General features: G+C 43.0%; 1 long non-coding RNA gene across 1 annotated transcript; it reads right to left on the bottom strand.

Moving 5' to 3' along the window:
- Positions 1 to 2,920: 2,920 nt before the first annotated feature.
- Positions 2,921 to 7,472, bottom strand: LOC129704924 (uncharacterized). The gene is made up of 3 exons (XR_008724819.1): positions 7,004 to 7,472; positions 3,282 to 3,492; positions 2,921 to 3,058 (listed from the first exon to the last, which is right to left on the bottom strand). It is a non-coding gene; the product is annotated as an uncharacterized LOC129704924 (long non-coding RNA).
- Positions 7,473 to 16,329: the final 8,857 nt, after the last annotated feature.

The raw sequence follows: 16,329 nt of genomic DNA, 5'->3' as shown, positions 1-16,329 counted from the left end.
CCCTGTGACTGCGTGAGTTTCCTCTGGGTGTTCCGGTTTCCTCCCACATTCCAAATGCGTGCAGGTTTGTAGTTTAATTGCCTTTGGGAAATTGTCCCTAGTGTGCAGGATACAACTAGTGTATGGGTGATTGCTGGTTAGCATGGTCTAGATGGGCTGAAGGGCGTATTTCCACACAGGGCCAAGGGCTTGTATCTCTAAATGAAACTAAACTAAACTAAACTAAATTTAAACTAAAATAAAAGTCTGTATCGAGAGATAATATGGATTTGCCATCCACATATTTCATAAATGAACTTCACAGCATCTAGAAAAGACACAAAGTGCTGGAGTAACTCGGTGGGTCAGACAGCATCTCTGGACAACTATGGATAGGTGATGTTTTGGGTTGGGACCCTAGTTCAGACTACATCTTCAGAATATCAAGGTTATCCTCGGCATTCTGGCCAGCAAACTACACCACTCTGTTAATGACTTGCAGGAACTCCCTGTTTCTTCTCCATGCACAGCCGTTCAGCCTTCAATGCTGCAGAATATGGAGCCGAGCGCTGCACTCCATGTGCACTGATAGATTCCTCTAGATCTGTCGAGATGCCTGAAGCACATCCTCGGCTTGCTGGAGGCTCATTCATTCATTCACACATCTGGTTGTCAGATGGCGTTGGCTTTTCCGCTCCAGGTGCTTATTGTTTGGGATCCTCATAAGTTTTATCAACCACATTTAAAGGGGAATCACTTCTGTCTGAGCTACCAGTTGCTATATCTGCTCGGAGATATCAAGAGATCAGCCAGGGTGGACCACCCACCAGGAAGGCATCTTGGCAGTCGCCTGGAATCTTCCACAAAACAATAAATGTGTTTTGCGTAGAAACTGCAGATGCTGGTTTACACAAAAGGTCACAAAATGCTAGAGTAACTCAGCAGGTCAGGCAGCATCTCTGGAAAACATGGATGGGTGACATTTCGGGTCTGGTCTCTTCTTCACACAGATTGGTAGTTGATTATTTTGCGGTTGCACATCATAGTCATAGAATCATATCGCGTGGAAACAGGCCCTTCGGCCCAACTTGCCCACGTCAACCAACATCTCCTATCTACGATAGTTCCACCTGCCTATGCTTGGCCCATTCCCCTCTAAACCTGTCATATCCATGTACCTGTCCAAATGTTTCTTGAATCTTGCAATAGTACCTGCATCAGTTTAGTTTAGTTTAGTTCAGAGATACAGTGCCCTTCAGCCCACCGAGTCCACGCCGAGCAATGATCCCCGCATATTAACACTGTCCTACACACAGTAGGAACAATTTACATTTATTCAAAGCCAATTTACCTATAAACCTGCACGCCTGTGGACTGTGGGAGGAAACCGAAGATCTCGGAGAAAACCCACACTGTCACGGGGAGAACGTACAAATTCCGTACAGACAATACCCAGAGTAAGGATCGAATGCGGGTCTCTGGCGCTGAGACCGTACAGCAAGTTGAATGTTGGTAGAGTGGATAGTGAACGCACAAGAAATTTGACAGCACGTCTGTGTGTTAGAAATGAATGTATACGTTCTCCAAATTATCATTGTTATTAATAAAGGGAAAGATAGATATAAACCATTGAGAAGCAACCATGCATGATTGCTATGCCTTGATTAAATTTCACACAGGAGGGATTTGTCTGTCTAGCACTAGTGCGGCACGGTGGCGCAACGGCCTCACAGCGCCAGCGACCCCGGTTCAAGCCTGACTATGGGTTATGTCGAAGGTAGACACAAAATGCTGGAGTAACTCAGCGGGTGAGGCAGCACCTCTGGAGAGATGGAATGGCCTCACCCACTGAGTTACTCCAGCATTGTGTGTCTACCTTCGATTTAAACCAGCATCTGCAATTCTTTCTTACACTTCTGTACGGTGTTTGTAAATTCTTCCCGGGACCATGTGGGATTTCTCCGGGAGCTCTGGCTTCCTCCCACTCTCCAAAGACATACAGGTTTGTAGATTATTTGGCTTCAGTAAAACTGTAAAATTGTCGCTATGTGTAGGATAGTGATAATGTATGTGGTGATCGCAGGAAAGTACGGACTCGATGGGCTGAAGGCCATGTTTCCGCGCCGTATCTCTAAAGTCTAAAGCAAAGTCTGAAGTCACTGATGGCAGCAGCAAGCAGACTTAAACAGCCAAACATATTGAGTTTCGATGCAAAGAGCTAACATTACAAATTATTTTTGATACATTTCATGACCCCAAAATAAAGATTGGAACATATACCTGAAAATTAGATAATGGGTGATTAAAGAAAAAATGTCTTCACTGGGTATGTCTTCCCTGATATTGCCAACATTTTGCATTGGAAAAGCAATTAAAAATCTACCACATTTGTTGATACTAACCAGACCAGGTTTTCTTTAGATTTCCATCCTTGAAGGATATTAATGAAACAAATGTGTTTTTACAATACCCCAGCGGTTTCATGGTTACTTTCGATGAGACAAACTTTCTCTTTTAAATTCCATATATAATTGATCACTTGAATTTAACTTCCTTAGCTGCCACGTTAGGATTTGAACTCACATTATTTGGGATCTTCAGCAGCTAATCCACTAATGTAACCAAGATGCCATTGCACCCAGCAATATTATAAACACATTTTATAAACTCTCTGTTATGGTTTTGGTATTTTGAACTGTTTGGGAAAATGACAGCCCATATATAAAATTTGAATTTTAGAAGAGGTTATTATGTCATGATTAAATTTAGTTTACAGATACAGCGTGGAAACATCGAGTCTGCCACGACCAGTGATCACGCCACACACTAGCACTATCCTACACATTAGGGAAATTTACCATTTTTACCAAAGGCAATTAACCAACAAACCTGTACGTCTTTGGAGTGTGGGAGGAAACCGGAGCACCCGGAGAAAACCGACGTGGTCCAAACTCTGTACAGACGGTACCCGTAGTCAGGATCGAACCGGGTCTCTGGGTTGTAAGGCAGCGACTCTACCGCTGCGCAATCGTGCTGCCCCGTTGTATGCCGTAGCATATCTCTAGAACCTGAATTACACCTTCAGGAACAAAGCACAGTTTTCAGAACATTTTAAAAGCAAGAATAGTTTATAACCGCATTATTTTGCTTTCACTTCACAGAGTTACTGATTGGGGATGATCAACCATGATCACATTGAATGGTTCGAAGGGCTGGCTCGAAGGGCCGAATGGCCTGCACCTATAGTCTATTGGTTATTGGGTTCTGTGTAATGTTCTTGAAAGGATTGAAAAACAACATACCTTATGAAGAGGTCAGGGGTCACTGACAGCAAAGTCTGGATTACCACCTTTGAATGCACCGATGTTACTGCCTGGTTTCATTGAATGGGAACTGATAGTTCCACTATATACTTCCACCCAAACTGTAGGCCCATTTGTTCAACTTGGCAGCTTGTTATCCTCGAAGATAGACACAAAATGCTGGAGCAACTCAGCGGGTCAGACAGCATCTCTGGAGAAAAAGGGAATAGGTGACACTTCAGGTCAAGCCCCTTCATCAGATTGATGAGCTTTTTTGTATGATGCAGATAAACGCTACGTGCTGGGTTGACTATTCTACCTTTTGGAGAAGAAAACATTTGGGGCGGATTCCGATTCAGTTTCTCAGTCTTTGACTTCTTCCCCAATGCACCGTTAAACACTCCATACATAATCTTAGGTATTAAAAATATATTGGATCACCTTGCTTCCTCTCTCTCTTCTCTCTGTAGTGAAATATATTCACCTATTTATGCTTTGGAGGCATTTTTGGCCCACCGAGTCCGCGACGACCAGCCGTCACCCCATACACTAGCACCATCCTACACACTAGGGACAATTCACAATTTTTCCTATTTACCGTCTACATCCATGTTCTCCAGAAATACTGTCTGATCAGCTGAGTTACTTCAGTATTTTGTGTCTTTCTTTCCAATAAGTCTTTCTTTATTCTCAACAAAGATTATTCTTCTTCTGACTACGTAGGATCTTTGACTGTGCCCATTTTTCTATTCTGAATAGATAGGACAATAGATAATAGATAATAATAATAATAATAATAATAATAATAATAATAATAATAATAGATAATAATAGATAATAGACAATAGATAGGACCTTCTGAATAGATAGGACCTTTGACTGTGCCCATTTTTCTATTCTGCCTATCTGCTCAAAAACCCATCTATCCCTCTCAAACTTGGGATACAGTTCCAGTATTCTCTCTTTTCACCCCATCTGGCTCCAAATTCAATGGAATCACTTCTATATTAAAAAATATAGTCCAAAAAAACAAACTAAATGCGCTAACAAAAGGCGACATAGTGGCACAGCGGTAAGGTTGCTGCCTTACAATGCCAGAAAACCGGGTTCGATCCTGACTACGGGTGCTGTCTGTATGGAGTTTGTACGTTCTCCCTGTGACTTTGTGGGTTTTCTTTGGGAAGATCTGGTTCCCCACCCACCCCCCCCCCCCCCCCCCCCCCCCCCCCCCCCACCCTACACACACACAGGTTTGTAGGCTAATTGGCTTGGTATTAATGTAAATTGATAGGATAGTCTTAGTGTGCTGGTTGGGCCGAAGAGCCTGTTTCTGCGCTGTATCTCTAAAGTAAACTAAATGGACCAAATCGGCCTCTGTAAAGATGCAACTTTTTGTGAATCGACAAGAGTATTTGTGGGCAGCACAGTGGTGCCGCTGGCAGAACTGCAGCTTCACAGAGGCAAAGACCACGTTTCAATTCTGACCTCAGGTGCTGTCTCTGGGGAGTTTGCACGTTCCCCCTGTGACTGTGTGGGTTTCCTCTGGGTGCTCCGGTTTCCTCTCCTATATGGGTTTCTAGGTTAATTGGCCTCTGTAGATTGCCCCCATATGTATCGGGAGTGGATATGAAAGTGGGATAACATAGAACTATTGTGAACGGGTGATCGATGGTCGGTGTGGACTTGATGGGCCGCAGTGCCTGTTTCCATACTCTATCTCGAAAACTAAAAGAGAATATTTCACCATCCATTAACTCTGACCACAAGAGCATTCCACAATTGCTGGCCACTGCTTCCCTTTCCCCAACAAGATTCCTCCCTTCCCCTGTCCCCCACATCCATTCCCCGTGACCAATAACCGCCTGCACCCATAACCAAAAGGCCGTAGCTACCTTTTGCTCTGGTATTTTATTTCATTCACACTATGATGTTTTATTATTAATGTTTAATGTTTTATGTGTCATTCTTAATTGTTACTGTCTGTCGTGTTGTTAGTTGCGAGTGGAGCACCAAGGCAAATTCCTTGTATGTGTACATACTTGGCCAATACATTTATTCATTCCTTCACTCATCAACACCACCACTCTTCTTCCCTCATTACCACTAGCTGTAATGGAGGGACCTCCTTAAAAGTGTTCTCCCACATCCCACAAATCACTGAGCAAATGCCAAAGTTGTGTGTCTTGCTAGAAACTCGCATCTATGAAATGCACACGTCAGATTTCAACAGTGTTAAATGCTAGTGATTCATTGAAGCAAAGATGACCCAGTTCCCTGATTTATTTTTGATTTTTTTTTGGCATTAGTGCACATGCATTGTCCATTTCACTTTAGACTTTAGACTTGAGTGATACAGCATGGAAACAGGCACTTCAGCCCACCATGTTTGCGCCGACCAGCACTATCCTACACACTAGGGACAATTTATAATTTACTGAAGCCAATTAACCTACAAACCTATAAGTTTTTGGAATGTGGGAGGAAACTGGAGCACCTGGAGAAAGCCCATGCGGTCTCAGGGAGAACGCACAAACTCCATAAAGACAGCACCCGTAGTGAGGATCAAACCTGGATCTCTGGTGCTGTACAGCAGTAACTCTACCACAGTGCCACCATGCTATCCCAGCACAGTGGTACACGTAAATTTGACACACCTAAAATGCTTACCATCTATCTCTGTGCTAAAATCTCTATCATTTCCTTATTTTCTGAAATGACTTGGAAGTTAAGTCTCCTTGACTTTTTTTGCAGCTGTTGCAGAACTTAGTTTCAGTTTTTGGAGAGACAGCTTGGAAACAGGCCCTTCAGCCCACCAAGGCAACACAGACCATCGAATACTTGTACACTCGTTCCATGTTCTCCCACTTTCACATCCTATACACGAGGGGCAATTTACAGAAGCCAATTAACCTCCAAACCTGCACCTCTTTGGAATGTGGGAGGTAACCAGAGCACCTGGAGAAAACCCACGTGGTTACAGGGAGAATGTACAAACTCCATACAGACAGCACCCATTGTCAGGATCGAACCTGGGTCTCTGTACATTAGCACTATCCTACACACTAGGGACAATTGGCATAGAAACATAGAAACATAGAAAATAGGTGCAGGAGGAGGCCATTTGGCCCTTCGAGCCAGCACCGCCATTCAATATGATCATGGCTGATCATCCAATTCAGTACCTGCCTTCTCTCCATACCCCCTGATCCCTTTAGCCACAAGGGCCACATCTAACTCCCTCGTAAATATAGCCAATGAACTGGCCTCAGCTACCTTCCGTGGCAGAGAATTCCAGAGATTCACCACTCTCTGTGTGAAAAATGTTTTTCTCATCTCGGTCCTAAAAGATTTCCCCCTTATCCTTAAACTCTTGTTCTGGACTTCCCCAACATCAGGAACAATCTTCCTGCGTCTAGCCTGTCCAACCCCTTAAGAATTTTGTACGTTTCTATAAGATCCCCCCTCAATCTTCTAAATTTTAGCGAGTACTATCCGAGTCTATCCAGTCTTTCTTCATATGAAAGTCCTGACATCCCAAGAATCAGTCTGGTGAACCTTCTCTGTACTCTCTCTATGGCAAGAATGTCTTTCCTCAGATTTGGGATTGACAATTTACTGGAGCCAAATAACCTACAAACCTGTACGTTGTTTGAGTATGGGAGGAAACTGGAGCACCCGGAGAAAACCCATAGGGTCACAGGGAAAACATGCAAACTACTTACAGACAATACCCGTAGTCAAGATCGAACACATGTCTCTGCCGCTGTAAACCAGTGACTCGATGAGTATTCCTGGCACCTCTTGATTCTGTTCAAGAAAAGATGAGCATTGGGTTGGGAACAGTTCCAATTCTCATCTAAATGAGTGTGCGAGGGAAAATATGCCTTTGTATGCCTGATTTCCTTAAGGTTTCAAAGGAAACGAGCTGCCTTTTTCAAGAGGTAAAACTACACTCAATATTTCACAGTAAGCAGCGCCAGCCCAGAATTCTGAAACATTCTGAAACAGACTGGAAAGAAACAAAAACAAAATTAAATCCCTGCTTTAAATTTGTAGTTCATTGCTCATTTAATGCTTTATGAGGCAACTAAATTCAGCAATCCCTGTGCAAGGTCTGCGGCAATGTAACCACATTCATACCATCAGCAGTTTGAAGATGTTTCTGTATTTAAACACAATTGCTGTTATATTTATGGTCGCCTATAAAACTTTTTTTACTTTTTTAATAGTTCATAATTACACCATTAGCACCATTCTGACACTGCTGAAGGTACTTAGCGTGTTGCCTAGCAACGTAAGTTGCCTATAAAGCTTTAGTTTAGTTTAGAGACATAGCGTGGAATCGGGCTCAGCGAGTCCGAGCCTGAGCCGACCAGCGATCCCCGCACACTAACGTTATCCTACACACATGAGGGACAGTTTTACAATTTTACCGAAGCCAATTAACTGTGCGGTTTTGGAGTGTGGGAGGAAACCGGAGCGCCCGGAGAAAATCTACGCAGCCATGAGGAGAATGTACAAACTCCTTACACACAGCACCCGTAGTCAGGATCGAACCCGGGTCTCTGGCGCCGTGAGACGGCAACTCTACCGCTGTGCCACCGTGCTGCATCCAAAGGCTACAAGGAGAACAGAGAACTATCTTTGCCAATTTGGTGCCAAAATCCAATCAGCTTAAGGCCACTGTCATTTCCCAATGAGACGGGTACTCCAATAGAAGTTAGAATGAAAACCAATTAGTGAATTTGAAAGGAGTCAAGAATGTATATCACGGAAAGGTCTTCACTTTGCTCATGTTATATCTGGTTATTGAGTCATACTGCACGGAAACAGACCCTTTGGCCCAACTCATCCATGCCGACCAAAATGCCTGATCTAAGCTGATCCCATTTGACCCATATCCCTCTAAATCTTTCCCATCCATGTCCTTCAATTGATGTTATACAGTAGTACCCGCCTCAACTATCTCTTCTGGCAGTTCACCAAATATGGGCAGTTTTATCAATTATTTGTGTTTACAATATTATCATTTTTAAATCTAATCATTTTATTGTGCTGGTTGGTAAATTTCAAGGCAGAACTTAAGGCGAACATAAAATGACCGGTTTCACTTTCATGCCTTGTATTGATGAGTTACTAAGGGTTAATGAGTTTTATGAAGTTTCACGGTGGCACAGCAGTAGAGTTGCTGCCTTACAGCGCCAGAGACCCGGGTTTGATCCTGACTATGGGTGCTGTCTGTACGGAGTTTGTACGTTCTCCCAATGGCCTGCGTGGGATTTCCCCGGGTGCTCCAGTTTCCTCCCTTAATCCAAAGACGTACAGGTTTGTAACTTTGGTAAAGCTTGCAAATGGTCCTTAGTGCGTAGATTAGTGCTGTTGTACGGGGATTGCTGGGCGGTGCGGACTCGGTGGGCTGCGGGGCCTGTTTCCGCACAGTACCTCTAAACTAACGCTAGAGGCAGGAAATGTTCCCGATGTTGAGGGAGTCCAGAGCCAGGGGGCACAGTTTAAGAATAAGGGGTAAGCCATTCAGAACGGAGATGAGGAAACACTTTTTCACACAGAGAGTTGTGAGTCTGTGGAATTCTCTGCCTCAGAGGGTGGTGGAGGCCAGTTCTCTGGATACTTTCAAGAGAGAGCTAGATAGGGCTCTTAAAGATAGCGGAGTCAGGGGATATGTGGAGAAGGCAGAAACGGGGTACTGATTGGGGTTGATCAGCCATGATCACATGGAATGGCGGTGCTGGCTCGAAGGGCCGAATGGCCTACTCCTGCACCTATTGTCTATTGTCTAAACTAAACTAAGTTGCTAATTGGCTTCCTAATGATCTTCTGTTGACCCAGCGGAGTCCCAGCGGATTGCATCATTGTCTGCTGGCTTGCTGTATGAAGACAGATACTGTTCAAACAACATTTTTGAGTGATTGCTAAATGTTGTCATCATCCATACTGTACACTTTTTGTCCTTCTCCGTGGATTGTCACCTTGTCGTGGTGGAGAAGCTTGTGTGGTCCTGAGATCCTGAGAGCGATGCCGTCTGGAGCTATACTCCTGGTAGGGCCACCCATGGCAGAAAGGTCGAAGGGGAAGTCTCTGACAAAGAGCAATCCAACCAAGGCCTCAATGGTGGAACAGGCGGAGGATGATGCTGACTTCAGCGGAGAGTCACAACGGCTGGGAAGGCGGATGAAGGCTGCAGCAGAAAAGGGTCTCCAGTTGTCTTGGATTCCAAGCCACTGGATTCTGGCCCAGATCTGTCAAGGACCGTGTGGTGGCTGTCTGTGCACCAGTCTCCCCCCGTTAAACAAAGTCACGCACAGGCATCCTCCATGAGAGGACAGTAATACTTGATTCGAGTGACCGCTGATGATGATGATGACACTTTTTTCGTCATGAGCTATTAGGCTGTGAGCCGAGCATCAAAAATGTGTCTAGAAATAGGATTTTGTGACCCAGGTCACCAAACTACATGACATTTTCACATATTGTGTAACAATATTTATATAAATCACCCCTGAAACTCGATATGAAGAAGACTTGCACATTTTAATTAAATTAGAGAAAAAACAGAAAAATGTCGGGAATTGTTTAGTCCAATCAAAGCACATTTAACATTGAGTTGTCTGCCAGTTGGCCAATCACGCGCTTTGTTTCAGGCTAGCACACAAAATGGCTGAGGGGGCTTCACAGATGCCTGTTTTACTGGAGATTCCGATTTGTTGTTCTGTGGAATAAATGTCATGGAAACTTGCAGCAGGTTAATTGTATTTAGTGGGAAAAGCATTAAAAAGGCTGAAGAAAGTGCTGCGAAGTGGATTAAAATGCAAAAAAGCCTTCAAAGTCCCTGCTGATGTGCTGGAACACAAGGAAGGCCCCCATGAATCAACTCTAACTGAAAGGTAAGACTAAAGTCTGAATTTATGAAAATCTATCTGTATGGACTTTAATTAATTTAATATAATGTGAATAAATTCATTCATTAAACGTGCTTTGATTGGACTAAAAAATTCCCGACATTTTTCCGGTTTTTCTCTAATTTAACAAAAAACGTGCAAGACTTCTTCATATCGAGTTTCAGGGGTGATTTATATAAATATTTTTACACAATATGTGAAAATTTCATGTAGTTTGGTGACTTGGGTCACAAAACTGCAGAATAAAGCTCCTCGGCCCACAGCCTATATGGAAAGGAAACGAGAATGAATCATTCATTTAAAAGTTTGGAGTTAAGCTTCACGCCGGCACAAATAACCAACTGACTGGAGTATATCACATTTACATTCATAATATCAGCCACTGTAAACTGCACACACTCGGCATCAACTGAAATCTTCTAAACAACAAATAATGGGGCTAAATTTATTTTAACATTTGACGGTCTTTAAAGTTGCGTAAGTCAAAGCATTTATCTTTGAGGTGGGATCTTGACAGACAGTGATTTACTTACTTATTCTCCAGGGATTGCAGCCGAACACTAGAGGTAAAATAATGAAAATAATCCAGACATCCAGCAATTATTTTATTTTTTTCTGCATTTTAACTGCACTCGCACATGTGCTGGTTCAATGGAATATCCAATGGACATTTATAGGAAATAAATTAAAGAATTGAATGTAAAACATATGGGTTCCATGGGTTTATTTGTAAAACTCTGCATCAAAGCTTTTCCAGATCTCACCATATTAGCTATGTTTTCCCAGTCCAATGGAATCATGAAGGCAACCACAGACTTCCTTGATAGAAAACACATGAAGAACTGGCCAGAATGTAATGTGAAGGCTTGGCCAAGTGTGTGCATTACTTCAGCTAAAATGAGTATAAGAGAAAAAGAATTGGATGTTGCTTCAACCAACAACACTTAACTTCAAAAGTAAAGTCAACTGCTATTCTCCAGCTCTTTGAAATAAGGCAGCTTTCTCTTTTTAATAATAGATAGCTGGGAACGCAGTGGTAACAAAAAAGCTCCCTCTTTTCACAAACGTCCAGTAGTAAAATGATTTATAGATATTAAAAATGTCCTGATAGTTTTATGCACTTTGAAAAAGGAATCTGAATAAAAGCTACATTCACAGTCCAATAAAAACTGTCTGCTTGTAAAATCCCACTGAACACCAAGGAATCCATAAAAATATAAAGAGATTAGCTCGTGGCACACGAAGGAACCACAAGACTCAAGAATGTCCCTTGAGACCGTATGGTCCAGACAACACTGGCATATTTCTTTCTAACCCACAGATTGGAAGGGGTGGATTTCATTTTAGATGATATTATTTCTGATCAGCTGGTGCCCAGGAGTGTGAATTTGCTTTTGGCTTACCACTTTAGAGCCAGTAGCAACTTGTCCTTTAGATATGCTGCCAAGGAAAATGATTATTTTTGGGACCGTACCAAGTGTTCTTAAGTTTGACCAATCATTTCGAAAGTCTCAAATAGGGTTTTGGATTTTAAAACAAGGTTGACCTTGAAAATTAATGTTCCCGATTTATCAAACATACTTTTTTTTTCATAAGGAAGCGCTGGAGTAGTTCAGCGTCTCTGGAGAACATGGATTGGCCTTCGGGGTCGGGACCCTCCTTCAGACTCATAGGTGATATCTCGTGTTGGGGCCCTTCTTCAGACTCACATGTGACGTTTCGGGTCGGGACCCTACTCAACCACCATGTTTCGACACACATTCTTTTTCATTCTCTTTAAAAATAACTTGAAAATCTTTCTATTATATTTACTGCCCTGAATAAAATAACTGCACATAACTAAATATAACAAAGCAATGCTGATGTTGGAGAGTAGAATTTGTTACACTGCTCCTTACATATAAATGAATAACCAGCAGATTTTTTTCTGCATTAACTTGATGAGACAGTAATTATAAACAAACATTGCCTAGCTTTTCTGCACTGTATCAAAGGAAATTAATTTCTCTCTTTTCTAAACATTGTCATTTGTTTACTGAGTCTTGCGTGGGCTTGACTTCATTAAACCGTGCGAGTCTGCATCAGCAACAGAAAACAATATCACCCTTGTTGAACTGATTCATAAGACTCATTATATATATAAAAAAACTCTGCAGGCAGTTTTACCAGGTGCTTTTGGCAGCTTCCACTGACATAGAATGCGGTGAATGTGTGTGTGTGTGTGTGTGTGTGTATGTGTGTGTGTGTGTGTGTGTGTGTGTGTGTGTGTGTGTGTGTGTGTGTGTGTGTGTGTGTGTGTGTGTGTCTGTCTGTGTGTGTGTGTGTGTGTGTGTGTGTGTGTGTGTGTGTGTGTGTGTGGCTGTGTGTGTGTGTGTGTGTGTGTGTGTGTGTGTGTGTGTGTGTGTGTGTGTGTGTGTGTGCGTGTGTGTGTGTGTGTGTGTCTGTGTGTGTGTGTGTCTGTGTGTGTGTGTGTCTGTGTGTGTGTGTGTGTGTGTGTGTCTGTGTGTCTGTGTGTCTGTGTGTGTCTGTATGTGTGTGTGTCTGTGTGTGTGTGTGTGTGTGTGTATGTGTGTGTGTGTGTGTGTGTGTGTGTGTGTGTGTGTGTGTGTGTGTGTGTGTGTGTGTGTGTGTCTCGGCGAAAACAATACACTAGCCGCGTACACTAAACATCGAGTGCCTCACTGTGTTTGAATTATGAGGCCTTTAAATTCCTCCAAGTTGGAAACTATTCACTTACAAACAGAATAGTTGAATAGTTTTCCATTATTCAGCTTCCATGTGCTTTGTGCTTTGAATTTTAGGTAATTTATACACACGGCAAACTCCACTTCAAGTCATCTAGTTTCTGCCTCTTTTCCCTTATTGCCCCCGTAGAACAGCTCTGAAATAATATTCATTATTACTATCTATTTTTATGATATGACTGTGAAATAATGTTTTTCCCTGTCTTATTCCCGCTACTCTGCCAGTGCTGGTTATACTGGGGTTTGGCATGTTACAATCCGTGGGTTTGAGACAGCATGTGTTTAGCATGTAACTGGAGATGGGGCAGGCACACGTTCATAAGTTATCAGAGCAGAATTAGGCCACTCGGCCCATCAAGCCTGCTCTGCCATTCAATCATGGCTGATCTCGCCTATCTTTGCCTCTCAAACCCATTCTCCCGCCTTCGCCCCATAACCCCTGACACCCGTACTGATCAAGAATCTCTCGATCTGCGCCGTAAAAATACCCAAATGATTTGGGTTCCACAACCATCTGTGGCAATGAATTCCACTGATTCACCACCTTGGTTTTGTCCATAGGCATGCCTGCTCCAGCCCTCTCAAGAGTCAAGAGTGTTCAAGGTTTCAAGGTTTCAAGGTTGGTTTATTGCCACATGCACCAATTAAGGTACAGTTTAATTGTCATATGTACAAAAATACAACAATGGAATTCTTGCTTGCAGCATCATAAAATGGCTGTAGACACAACAATAGATAACATTATCAACAAACAAAAGGGTGGTGAATATATGGATTGAACTGCCAGAAGAGATAGTTGAGGCAGGTACTATCACAATCTTTAAAAGACATTTGAATGGTTTCATGGGCAGGAAAAGTTTATAGGTGATATAAGGGCCAAATGCAGGCAGATTGGGTTAGCATAGATGGAACATTTGGTGGGCAAGTTGGGCCAAAGGGCCTGTTTCTCTGCCGTATGACAATGACTCAAAAAGTTCAATAAACATTAAAAAAAAACAATGTTAAAAGAATGATATTTAAACCAACACAAAAGCCCAAAGTCCCTGGTGCAATCAGGATGGTTCATTGATCGAAGTTGTTCAATGTAGTGTAGACAAAGCTGTTCTTGAACCTGGAGGTCACAGTTCACACACTCCTCTTCCTGATGGCAGGAGTGAAATTCTCTCATGCTTTTTGTGAATGATCATGGTAAGCTCTGCTGAACTTATTATTATAAGACCAAGAGGATCTGGTCTCTCGTGATCATTTCACTTTGAGCAATGGAAATATTAACTATATTTGATACTGTCACAAAAAAAAACAACTTTACCTTTTAATTTCCACTTAGTCAACAGTAAAAACGACAGGTAAAATATCAGGTCAAAAGAAAGGAACATTACTGCTCAGCAGAGAACCACGTGTACTATTCAACACAAGAAATAAGTTATGGATTATGATTTGGGGCGGGGAGAGAGAGAAAGAGAGAGGGAGAGAAAGAGAGGGGGAGAGTGGGAGTGAGGGAGAGAGGGAGAGAGACAGAGGGAGAGGTAGAGAAGAGGAGAGAGAGAGAATAAAGAGATGGAGAAAGAGAGAGGGGGAAGGAGTGGAAAGAGGCTGAGGGGGGGGAGAGGCAAAGAGGAGAGATAGAGGGAGAGGGAGAGGAGAGAGGGTGAGAAGGAGAGGCAGAGGGAGAAGGAGAGAGAGAGAGATAGAGAGAGAGATAGGGATAAGGGGGAGAGAGGGAGAGAGGGGAGAGGGAGGGAGGGGGGGATAGAAAGAGAGGAGAGATGGAGGGGAGCGGGAGGGAGGGGATAGAGAGACAGAAAGAGGATGGAGGGGAGATAGAGAGAGAGAGAGAGAGGAGAGGAGAGGAGAGAGAGAGAGAGAGAGAGAGAGAGAGATCAGAAGGTGCACATGATTTGGAGGTAAACCCATTGCGAGAAGCAGCGACTGAATTAGATTCTCTGAGAACCTGGCTGGTACGCAGCTGGGAGGCCTGAAAACTGAGCTGGAAGGTGTGTGGGACAAGATGGCAGCTAAGACAAGTACAGAGGAAGTTGACGTATATGTGGCAATGAGTCTGAGTAAGAACGAGTTTGTGGGGAGAGGCAGAGAGAGGAAATCCCAGGAGAAGAGGAAAACATCTTCAGAGTCGGTACACTCCGAAGAGACTTCATGGTGGTGTGGTGTCATGGAGACACAAGAGATTGCAGACACTGTCATCTGAAGCAAAAATCAAACTGGTGGAGGGACTCAGCAGGTCAGCCAATATCTGTGGAGACAGAAGGACGTTTGACATTTGGGGTCGAGACCCTTCATCAGGTCCTGATGCAGGGTCGTGACCTCAAACGTCATCTCCATAGATGCTGCCCGACCTGCTGAGATCCTCCAGCAGTTTGTTTGTTTTGTCGGAGAAGGAAAAAATAATAATTTTATCTGCTGAAAGATGTTGGTAGTCGGAGGCCAAATCAGCTTCAGTTTAGCGTCCCCCCTCCTTTGTGCACGTGGACAAGCAAAAAGAACATTCCAGAACTGATCGACTTGTCTCACATCCGACAACCGAACTGTTCAACCAAGTCAAATTCTACACTAAATGACAACATAAAGAAAAAAATAGTTGCTGCCTAGAAACCTAAGCGGACCAGGGAAATGTACACACAACTTTCATAGGTGGTGCAATTAAATCCTGTAGAAGATCAAACTATACTTACATCCGTTTTCAGAAAGTTGAGAAGGGACAGGATACAACCCCCTAGATAGACACAAGATGCTGGAGTAACTCAGCGGGTCAGACGGCATCTGTAAGGAGAAGGAATAGAGGTGATTGTCTGAAGAAGGGTCTCGACCCAAAGCGTCAACTATTCCTTTTCTCCAGAGATGTTGGCTGACCCGACGAGTCACTCCAGCTTCTTGTGTCTATCTTCAGTTTAAACCAGCATCTGCAGTTCCTTCCTATGGATACAATCCCCCTTCTGCAATCAAGATGATGAGGCCATTAGGAAGGTGTGCAGGGAAGATAAATATTAGAGGTAGCGTTATTAAAAAGGCTAAATTCACAGGGAGCAGATATAACCTGATGACATTCGCCGAGGGAGTGTTAAGGAAATAAAGAAGGAAGTGGAGAAGATTTGGATGAAATATTCAATAGGTCATGGTAAACAAGGGAGATACGTGAAGAGTGGAGACTGCATAATGTGGAACTGCAAAGGTATGGTCTTGGGATTCACAATGGTTAGCTTGAATCATTACTAATTAAAAAAAAACACTGCTGAGGGCATTGAAAGGGACACAATTCACGATCATCTATCAAAAACAAATGTGATTAACGAAAGCTAGCATAGATTTATAAATGTGAAATAATGTCCTTCAAATTGAGTGGACTTTGAGGATGTGACCAAATTTGTAGAT

Source organism: Leucoraja erinacea, chromosome 16 (assembly GCF_028641065.1).
Source record: "Leucoraja erinacea ecotype New England chromosome 16, Leri_hhj_1, whole genome shotgun sequence".
Lineage (NCBI taxonomy): Eukaryota > Metazoa > Chordata > Chondrichthyes > Rajiformes > Rajidae > Leucoraja > Leucoraja erinaceus.
This window is presented reverse-complemented; position numbering and strand designations above follow the sequence as displayed.